Below are 11,271 nucleotides of genomic sequence, written 5' to 3'. Positions count from 1 at the left end.
AAGTTGACAAGAGGCTAAGGTAGGATTTGAAATTTTACCTCTGCCATTTCCTACCTGTATGACCTTGGGCAAAATCACCAAACTGCTCTGGGCCTGTTTCCTCATCAGTCAAATGAGAGGATTGGGGTAAATAATCTATAAAATTCTTTCCAGGTCTAGATCTATAATCCCTCCAGTCCTCCTAGGGAATTTCAATCAAACAACATGGTGAACTTTGAAGCAGTGAGAAGAGAGGATAACCTGTATAAAAGAAGACATGCATTAACAAAAGTAATACAGAGGAGTGTAATTGGTGAGAAACTATTGGTATTCAGAAGAGAGAAAGAGGAAAATGTCCTTAGGGTCTGGGCTGGATTGAGGAAACTTTCTGAAGCAGGAGATCCTAGAGGACAGGCAGAATGCAAATAGGACTGTATACTGTGTGATGAAATGGAAAGTTGGATAGAAGCCTTAGATTGAAACCTGTCTCTGCTGCTTATCACCTTGTGAATTAAGGCAAGTTCTGTTATCTCCCTGAATCCTAGTTTTATCAATTAGAAAATGAGAGGGTTGGAATAGATGTCTCTTCCCCTTCAAATCTATTATCAGATAAACTACAGTAGCAAAAGGACAATATCAAGAAATTCACATGCAATGTTCTAGAGACAGTGAAGGGTCCACTGAGGGACAGAGGGAAGATAAACCTGGATGGGCAGTTTAAGATCATTTTGGATAAGGTAGCCTTGTATTTTAGGCTAATGAGTTTGGAATTCATTCCATAGACAATTTGAAGATATCAAAGTATGACCCATCAGAAATACTTTCCTTGGTTTCCTATCTTAAGGCTTGAGATTCTCATTCATCCCTTTGGGATGAAGCCTGGTATCCAGAAAGCCCTGATGGAGATATGGTACAGGAGAGACACGCCACATTCATTCTATCCCTTTAGTAGGTTGATTTACTAGAGTGAATGGGACTTGGGAAGTTGAGTTTTGATGGGAAGTCAAGGTAAATTCAGAATACGATGCATTATGATTGGGAGGAGACAAAGACTATCCATATGAATATATCAACAAAGGGTCCTAAAAGAAGGGAGAAATAGAGGCAGTACCCAAAGACAAATAGCCTACTTCATAGTTTCACTTGGATCTGCCCAGGCAAGTAGGGTCTGGTTCACAAAAACATTCTTCCTTTTCCTTTGTCCAGTCAGCTTTAAATGATGACAGCATTATTGATACAATATATTTATGTCCTTTACCCACAAATGGCATCAATTAGCCACTTCGTAAAATCCCCTGTGAATCAATTCAGTTCCTTAATTCAGCTGTCTGTGTGGAATATGTGTCTATTATCTTGAGAAAAGTTGTCAACAAATCAGCCCAGCATCTAGTTTGAGCTGACAAGGAGGAATGATATATTCCTCTAAACAAAACATTCTTGCTGCCATACAGACTTTGCAAATAATAGAGAAAAAATCTTGCGGAATGTTATATGGCCCCCAGTGACTCTCCTTTGTATGATTTAGCATTTTTTAATATTCAACAACAACAAAAACATCCTGCTCTCTAATTTGAAGTATTTGAGGAGGTTAATCTCCTCACAGGGTCTGGTTTTCTGGCCGGGGATTTCCACATCATTTTTAATTTGTAAAGAGCAGGGGTAAACTAGACAGAGTGGTACCCTGACAATCATCTTTTTTAGCCAGAACAAACAGCAAGGCTGCCTGGGGTAAAAATATTTTAAAATCTTTATCCCAATTGCCATTGAACTAAATGAACGGGATTGTCTTACCAAAGCTATAATATGACCAAGACCTCTTCACTTTCAAAACATCCTTTAATTTGTTTTCCTTGACTATGTTCATTTATTTCCCACCCAGCAACTTTCATCATCTCCAGAAACTAATCATTTTGAAAAATGAAATCAAGTCAGAAACTCACCCCTCTTGATCATTTCTTATCCTGATTCACGACTTCATCAAGCCTTTTGGAGTGAGTACCACTCCTTCCCTCTCTGTCTTACATTTCAAATTCTTTTTGTATGTTATTTCTCCCATTAGATTGGGAACTCCTTGAGGAGAGGGACTGTCTTATACTTTTCTTTGTATCTCCAGAGCTTAGCCCAGGGATGCAACAATAGTAGGTGTTTATTAAATGTTTATTAACTCTGATTCTAACTGATTTATTACAAGGAATTTGTTATTTGTTTCAGTATAAGTGGAAGGAGGTAGGAAAGAGTAGAAAAAAGTCCTTTTTAATTTAAAAAAAGTCCCCCTAATTACTGACATTTTAGTTCACAGGACTCAAGTCATCTCTCCCAACCCATTTAGACATTTTGACTGAGAATTAACATTCTAATCAGTGAGATCCTATTTATCATCATTTAAATGGATATCTTGCTTTTAACCTAAAAAAGTTTTTAATGACAGTTTTTATTATTCCTAATAAAACGGCAAGTGATTTAACTCCACCCTTCCATTGAAGTACTTCTCAGATGACATATCATAGCACAGAGGTGACCCTGAGCTTTTGAACACAAATCAAAGGAGAAAAAACTCCAGCACATCCTATCAAGCTGGAAAGACTTCTGAGATGGGTTTGGTGATAACCAGCCAACAAACATTTATTTATTTATTTATTTATTTGTTTGTTTGTTTATTTATTCATTTATTCATTCATTTATTCCTTTTTCCTCTCTCCTCAGTGTCTCCCGATTATTTCCCCATCCCCTCCTTCAATATGAAAACAGGTGTTTCAACCCTTTCATCTTGTTTCTCTTCCCTCCAAACTATATATTTAACTTGATAAATACCAAAGATCTATGGAGAGCCTCACTTCTGATTTGCTAGCAATTGGGATCCATTGCTTAATTATTGTCTAGTTGATCCATGGTTTCTTTATTTTAGTGTAACATTACCCAGGCTTGCAGCTTTGGTATATCCTCATCTCTTCACTAGATCTCATTCCATATATCCAATCTGCTGCCAAATCTTATCATTTCTTGGACAGCTTGCTGGTCAGAGCATTGAACTGGGAATTAGGAAGACTTCAAATCCAATTTGAGACATCCACTAGCTGTGTGACTCCGGTCAAGTCATTTAACCCTATTTGCCTCAATTATGTACTCATCCCACTTTTTCTCTGGGTCATAGGGCTCCCAGACATTGACCTGGAAAATATGCTTGTTCCTTAGCACCCCTTTTCCTGCATGTGACTCACCCTTTGCTACTGAGCAGCCGAACATCATCATGGACATCAGAGTTCAAGAGTGAGCCACTCTTCCCACTGGCTTTGGTGATGATGAAGTCTTGCAAGGTGATGATGAAGTAGAATCCATGCTGTAAATGAGTTACTCCCCTCCTGCTTGGCTCAGTTCACTGAAATCTCTCCAAAAGATCTCCAGGACCTTCTTCAGGAATTGTTGCAGAGTTTCCCCTTCTTCATCTTTACAGTCTTTTGGAGTCTAGAGTCATTCCAGTAGCTAAACATGATTTTAGTTTTTTCACTCTTGATCTTCTGCTTGGCCTCCCATTCATGTCAAAGTTCCTCTCGATGCTGATCAGCAAGAAAGCTTCTGTCCACACCTGGGTTCTTCCTTAATTTTCTCTTCTTTGAAGAGATCTCTTCCTGTGCTAGATCTTTCTCATCCATATCTTCCTCTTCTTCCTCAGGCTCCTCTTCCTCATCCAAGGTAAAGGATAGACTAGAGAGATCTTCCACTTCTCTTCCTTCTTGTGTTTCTTTCTCAAAGCTTCTCTAGTTTAAGCTGAAGTTCTTTGGAGTGTTCCTTTTTAGCCAGCTGCTTTTCCCCTCTCCTTCACTAGTGCTTCCAGCTTGGTCTGGACAAGTCACCTAACTCTGATTGCTGCACATCCAGGGCCATCTCCAGTCATCCTGATTCACATCTGGCCACTGTACTCAGATGGCTCTGGAAAAGAAAGTGAGGCTAGTGACTTAGTACAGCCCCTCTCACTCAAATCTGATTCATGTGCTTGTCATAGCATCACTTCCCTGATTTCCTGGTCTTCTTTGGAAATGAAGGCCAAAACATTTTATTATGCCATTCAGGGTTACAAGACACACAGTTCTAGACTTGAGCTCACCCTATATTGTGTCGTAATGAGCTAAGAATCTCATCAGTGTTGGACTTTGTGGTGTTCTCAGTTATTCACTCTTCATCTGCTCCATTTGCTCCCACTGCTTCTCCTGCTTCTTCATCAGATGCATGGTATGGTCTGGCAGAACCCATGGTAGTGGTGGATGGTGGCATCCAGGGCCAGGGAGCAGAGGAAAAAGTCCTTAAATGTCCACCTTGCACCAGCATTCTGCTAGGCTGCTCCATTAGCCAGGGACCAGCCTGCACAGATTCAAAAAATCTCAGGAGGCTTCCAGGTTGCTGGAGGACTCATTTATTGGCCATGGTAGCTCTCAAAGGTTATCTACTAAATTGGAAATAGGAATTAGTTATGCTGATGAATTATAGATCCATCAGGCATGGGGTTGGAAGGAGAATGCTTCAATGATTACTCCACCCCACTTAAAATTAATTACATGTGTTATGTGAGAACACTTCTTGATTGTGTCAATGATCAGAACTAAGTGTGAACAAGAACCAAGTCATTTTGTGAGAAATAGGTATGCCCTTAGGAGCTTGTATAAAAAAGAAGTTGTTTTAGACCTGGATGGAGATTATGAGGGCCTGGAAGTGGAGGAAAAGGAGTGACATTATAAAGAATTGAGTTTACAAAAACCAGTAACCCAGAGGCAACCAGTGAAAGGAGGAAGAAAGATTGAGATCTGTGACTGAGAAAGGGGGATAGATATAAATGTAAATTAAGGTAGGAGTCAAACCTTTTTCCAAATCCCTTTAGGGATTTTCCTGACTGGAGCTCAGAAGTGATGTAATTATACTCATTTTTGTCTAAAATAACCTCCTTAAGATCAAAGAAGAGGGAACCCCAAAGAGCAGGGGATCTTAGAGGCCATTATATGGCTTTAGGTTAAGGTATACAGAGTAATTATTATAATTGATTATTACAAAGGTATTGAAATAATTGACACAAATTCTAGGAGTTGCAGATAAGCGTTTGCTCATCCATCAGCAAGGCAAAAAAATCAATATGTGTTTTCAGCATCAATAGTGCAAAATGTATTAGGTAGGATATTAACCTGAAATATTTTTAAAAGATAAACTTGCTTTTATTTTAAAGTTAAATCCCTTTAATTACATGGAAAATCTTCAACAAAATGGAATCATATTCTTTTATTTATTTATTTTGGAATCACATTCTTTACTGAAGATATTCCTACATTCAAAGTTTGAGACAAAATGCTGAATCACTATGGTTGTGTTACTCTGGAGTGTGTGTATTAATTATGGACACCATATTTTAGAAAGGACTTTAACACATATGAAAATAGCACATGACATACCTTTATATCTATTGCTCCTAATACAGAACCTGGTATATCATAAGGGCTGAACAAGTGTTTGTTGATTGATTAATGAACTGATTGATATATTTGTATCATTCATATCTTGTTTAGCATTCTCACTCTGTTTTTTTAATTAAGTACTGGAACATTTTAGAGCCTCCTGGACAAGCTCTGTGACTATTTAAAAGAGTCTGTCCTAATACTCTGCACTTTAAAATACACAAAGAAGACCTATTATTCAGAACTATTCTTTATTTTTTTAATATTTAATTTTTGCAATTGTATGTAAAAAATGTTTAACATTTGTTTTTTAAAGTTTTGAGTTCCAGTTATCTTCTGCTTTCTTTCTATGCCCTTGCCCCCTCATTGAGAAGGCAAGCAATTTGATTTGTTATACATGTATAGTTGTGCAAAACATATTACCACATTAGTCATATTGAATAGACAAAAAACAATAAGAAAAATAAAATAGTAAAAAATGTGCTTTATTCTGCATTCAGATTCCATCAGTTCTTTCTCTGGAGGTAGATAATATTTTTCATTCTCATTCCTTCAGAATTGTCTTTGATCATTGTATTGCTGAGAATAGATAAGTCTATCAAATTGATTATCACACTATATTGCTGTTCCTGTGTACAATGTTTTCCTGGTTCTGCACACTTAGATTTGCATCAGTTTATGTAAATATTTCCATTTTTTTCTGAAAGTATCCTATTTTTCATTTCTTATAGCACAATAGTATTCTATCATAACCATAAACCACTACTTGTTCAGTTATGCCCTAACTGATAGATATCCCTTCTATTTCCCCTTCTTTGAGGCCACACACACACACACACACACACACACACACACACACAAACACACACACACACACACACACACACACACACACACACAAGAGGTGCTATTATTTAGAAAGTAAAAATTATTTTTAATCTATTTTTCCAACTGCATACAATCATTTTTGTAAGATTTTGAGTCCCACATTTTTCTCCTTCCCTCAATTCCCTCCTGCTCCCCTTGACAGAGAGTTTAGGTTATACATGTGTAACTATGTTAAACATATATCTATATTAATCATGTTGCAAAAGAAGAATCAAATCAAAAAGAAAAAATGAGAGGGGAAAAAATCATACTGCATAAAACAAATTTTAAAAATTAAAAATAGCAAGCTTTGGTTTGCATTCAGACTCCATAATTCCTTCTCTGAATGTGGATGACATTTTCCATCACAAGTCCTTTAGAATTGTCTTTGATTATTGTACTCCTGAGATGAGCAAGTCCATCACAGTTCATTATCACACAATATTGCTGTTCATGTGAACAATATTCTGGTTCTGCTCATTCCACTCAGCATTATGCAAGTGAAAGTGAATATTCTTTTTTTTTAAAGGTTTTTGCAAGGCAAATCGGGTTAAGTGGCTTGCCCAAGGCCACACAGCTAGGTAATTAGTAAGTGTCTGAGACTGGATTTGAACCCAGGTACTCGTGACTCCAAGGCCGGTGCTTTATCCACTATGCCACCTAGCCGCCCCAAAAGTGAATATTCTTTAGAAAAACTACTTGGGCAGATAAACGGAACATACATTAGTGTTGGAAGAAATTTGGGACAGAAAAATGAATGAGAAAGAAGGCTATTGTAATAGTTCAGGCTAGAGGTGATGAGAGTCTGAACTAGGAGGTGTCTGGGTGAGTAATAACAATAAATATAATAGGGGTGGCTAGGTGGTGCAGTGGATAGAGAGCACTGGCCCTGGAATCAGGAGTACCTGAGTTCAAATCCAGCCTCAGACACTTAATAATTACTTAGCTGTGTGGCCTTGGGGATGCCACTTAACCCCATTTGCCTTGCAAAAAAAAAAACAACCTAAAAAAATCCCAATTAATAGAATAATAATAGGTAGCATGTACATAGTGCTTTAAGGTTTCAAAGTTCTTTTTTAAATATTATCTCAATTTATCCTCACAACATTCCTTGGAGGTAAATGCTATTCTTATTTCTAGTTTGAGATAAGGAAATTGAACCAGAGAGAGGGGAAAGTGACTTACTTGGGGTCATACATTTAATTAGTCTCTTAGGCTAAATTTGAACTCAGATCTTTCAACTCCAAGTCTACTCTATTCACTATTACATTTAACTGAAGAGGACAGTACTCAAAGTCTTTATTTGTTTGGTGCTTAGAAATTGTTATAAAATAAGATGAGCCAAGACAATTTGAAATCTTTGAAATTTGAATAATTCAATGAATTTGTGATCTAAGTGTGGGTACTCATCTTGCCAATGCAAATAACAGCCATTCTCTCAATCTTTTGTTCATTTCCCTCCAAGAAACTTTTTTTTGGTATCCATCTAACATAATGGAGGCCTTCTTAACTTAGGGTCTGTGAACTTTTAAAAAATAGTCGATAACTATATTTCAGTATATTTGATTTTCTTTGTAATCTTATGGGTTTTATTTTATGAATTTAAAAAACATTCTGAGAAAGGGTCTATAAGGCTTCATCAAACACAAAAAAGATAAGATTCTAATCTAATATGAATCCCATAATAAAGAAGGATTCTGTACAATGAAACTATGACATCTCCAAAAGATAAACTATAGTGGATGATAATGTGTGTGTCTATGTGTATGTATGATAAATACTTTCTTATCAAGATTGAGAGCATTTTCCTTTTGTTTAACTCACTAGAGAGACTTGAGATCCTTTCTACTGCATCTCCTCACCCTGGGAAATGTGATTTCTAATAATATTCTTATAACAAACTTACACTAAAATAGAATAACTTGAATATACCATGGAGTTTATTACATAAGTATTGTCCTTGATGCCTCCTGATGTGATATTCTGCCCTCATTAGAAGGTGCTTTGGAAGTTTCAAACTGAGTAGTTGCATTTAACTGTGTGGTACAGTAGATCAAATATCCAGGTCTGGAGCTAGGAAGACCTGAGTTCAAATCCAGCCTCAGACTTCCTAGCAGTGTGACCCTGGAAAAGTCACTTAACCTCTATTTGGATCAGTTTCCTCAACTGTAAATTAGGAATAATAATAATACCTCCTTTCCAAAGTTATTGTGAGGATCAACTAAGATAATAATTATAAAGTACTGAGCATACATCTAGCATATAGGAGGTGCTATGTAAACTTAGTTCTTTTTGTTATTGTTACTATTATGATTCCAGGAGCAGATGAGGAAATTTGTCTAGGCATGACGTTATTTTGAAAGGTAGTTTCTTACGTTATTTTGAAAGGTAGTTTCTTGCAACTCCTCAGCACCCAAAAAAATAGAACACTAGGAGGGAAGTCATAAAGACTCACTCTTCTCTCTCTTTCTCTGTCTCTGTCTCCTCTGTCTCTGTCTCTGTCTCTATCTCCTCTGTCTCGGTTTCTGTTTCTGTCTCTGTCTCTCTCTCTGTCTGTCTCCTCTGACTGTCTCTGTCTCTGTCTCCTCTCTCTCTCTTGCTCTCTCTCTCTCTCTCTCTGTCTCCTTTGTCTCTGTCTCTCTCTCTGTCTCCTCTGTCTCTGTCTCTGTCTCCTCTGACTGTCTCTGTCTCTCTCTCTCTCTGCCTCTGTCTGTTCTCTCTCTGTCTGTGTCTCTGTCTCTCTCTCTCTGTCTCTCTGTTTCTCTGTCTTTTTCTCTCTCTCTGTCTCTCTCTGTCTCTGTCTGTCTGTCTGTCTGTCTGTCTGTCTGTCTGTCTGTCTCTCTCTCTCTCTCTCTCCCTCTCTCTCTCCACGTTTATTTTCCAACAAATCTTTATTCTAAGCACCTGGATCTCATGGAGAGAGGCATTGCAAATGTGGGAAATTTGATATTGCTATTCATGTTACATAACCATAGCTTCTTTGTTAACTCTGCTCTTTTGCTTTCTTAAATGCATGCTGCAGTTGTGTGTGATGTGTTTGTGTGTGTTGTGTTGTGTGTGTGTGAGTGGGGGGGTTGTGTGTGTGTGGTTTGTGTATGTGAGTGTGGGGGGACATGTATGAATGTGAGTGTGTGGTGTGTGTGTATGAGTGGGGGGCTTGTGTGGGTGGTATGTGTGAGTGTGTGGGGGTTTGTGTTTGTGGTTAGTGAGTGTGAGTGTGTGTGGTTTGTGTGTGTGTGATGTTGGGGAGGTTGTATGTGTGGTGTGTTTGTGTGTGGTGTGTGTGAGTGTATATGAGGGGGGTTGTGTGGTATATGTGTGTGTGTGCGTGTGGTTATGTGAGTGGTGTGTGTGTGTGTGTGTGTGTGTGTGTGTGTGTGTGTGTGTAGGAACAACTCTTATATAGGAGTGTCAGCCACAAGAGTAAGTCATCAATCACCAGAAAGAAGAAGGCATTCACCAATGCCAACAAAGTATACAATCCCAGGGAGGATCAATAGCTACTCCAAATTGCAATTCTGTCTGTAAATCACAGCCATATTGGAGAAATCATCATGCTTTAGAAAGGGAAGACTGGATACTTTCAAGTCAGTTTGTGCACACATGTATCTTAATTAAACATACAAAGATTCCTGAAAAGGTGAGAGACTCTACATTAGCTCCAAGTTTCTGGCCACCTCCAGCCCCACCCCTTGGATAGGGAGGAAGGAAGAGTCCTAAAGGATGAACATGAAGAGCCCTTCCAGACTGTCTGCTGTCATTCCAGATGGCAGATACCATCCCACAGAATTCTCAAATCTCCAGACATTTTGGGTCCCTAAGGTTTTTTTTTTTAACCTTTTTTCGGTTCTGCTGCACCTGTAACCAATACATAAGATTCCTAGAGTGATATGGACTTGCCTAGATTAGAGATCAGTTTGAGAAGGCATGTTAGTAAGACAAGGACTTGTCCTTATTTCCCCTGCCCCTCCCCTCACTGTTTGCTCCAAGAATCTGGGGAAAAGTAATTTCATATGTGGCTGATAATTGTCACAAGGATGTCTTATTCTGATGATTTCATACAAGAATTCACTTTGGAATGTTGGACAAGCTTTGTGTCCTCAGAAAGCCTGTCTAATTCTATTTTGTCATATATTTTATGTCTTGAAGCATTTAATTTGGTCTAAGAGTTTCACCCCCCAAAAAAACACCTTTTGTCCAAAAGTTTTGAATATTTGGGTTTCCTCTCTTGTTTTAATTGTTTTGAAGCTGGGAGGTCCTCTACTGTATACTATATATACATTCCCAGAGGAAGTGTGTAAAGCTAGTTTGATACATACATCATTTGAGGGACACCAGACTGTACCATTCCTTGACACTCCCCCACCAACCTCCTCTATTATAAATCTCCACTAATAAAGGTTTGGGTTAAAACCTTGGTACCAAAAGGCCATTGTTAAAATATATACTTGTACATTTGGGCTAATATTAATCAGTTATATAATATACAGTGGACTGGAACATATAATCAAAGATTTCTATAGCTAGCCATAATATTGGGGCTGGCTTTCAGAATATAAGACACAAGATGGGAAAGGTTTGGTTTGTTTGTTTTTTAACTTTAAGAAACAACATTTGTTTTTCTTTTACATAAGTCTATACTTCACATCACCTTCAGAGAAAGGTGCTACTATGGCATTATATTTTACAATTACTGAACAAGCATTGACATTCTCATTAACATAGTAAGACAATTTGCTGGTTAATATTTAAATACACACAAACACCAGTTCCAATATCTCAAGAACATTTTTTTTGGACATAACCAAGGAATTACATCAAAATATGAAAAAATTTGCAGATAAATTATAAGCAAATAATATTTAACTTTGCATAGTTTATACCATATGCAATGTAATAAATAATATCAACAATATCATCAAATATTTGTTAATTGACACAAAAAAGCCCAACATTCACTTGAAGTGTGGCATTGTATGCTCCATTGATG

The 11,271-nt window shown here is 37.6% G+C and overlaps 1 pseudogene; it reads right to left on the bottom strand.

Moving 5' to 3' along the window:
• Window positions 1–3,072: 3,072 nt before the first annotated feature.
• On the bottom strand, window positions 3,073–4,205 carry LOC141519163 (protein FAM50A pseudogene; annotated as a pseudogene).
• Window positions 4,206–11,271: the final 7,066 nt, after the last annotated feature.

The sequence above is a fragment of the Macrotis lagotis genome, chromosome 3, assembly GCF_037893015.1.
Source record: "Macrotis lagotis isolate mMagLag1 chromosome 3, bilby.v1.9.chrom.fasta, whole genome shotgun sequence".
NCBI lineage: Eukaryota > Metazoa > Chordata > Mammalia > Peramelemorphia > Peramelidae > Macrotis > Macrotis lagotis.
This window is presented reverse-complemented; position numbering and strand designations above follow the sequence as displayed.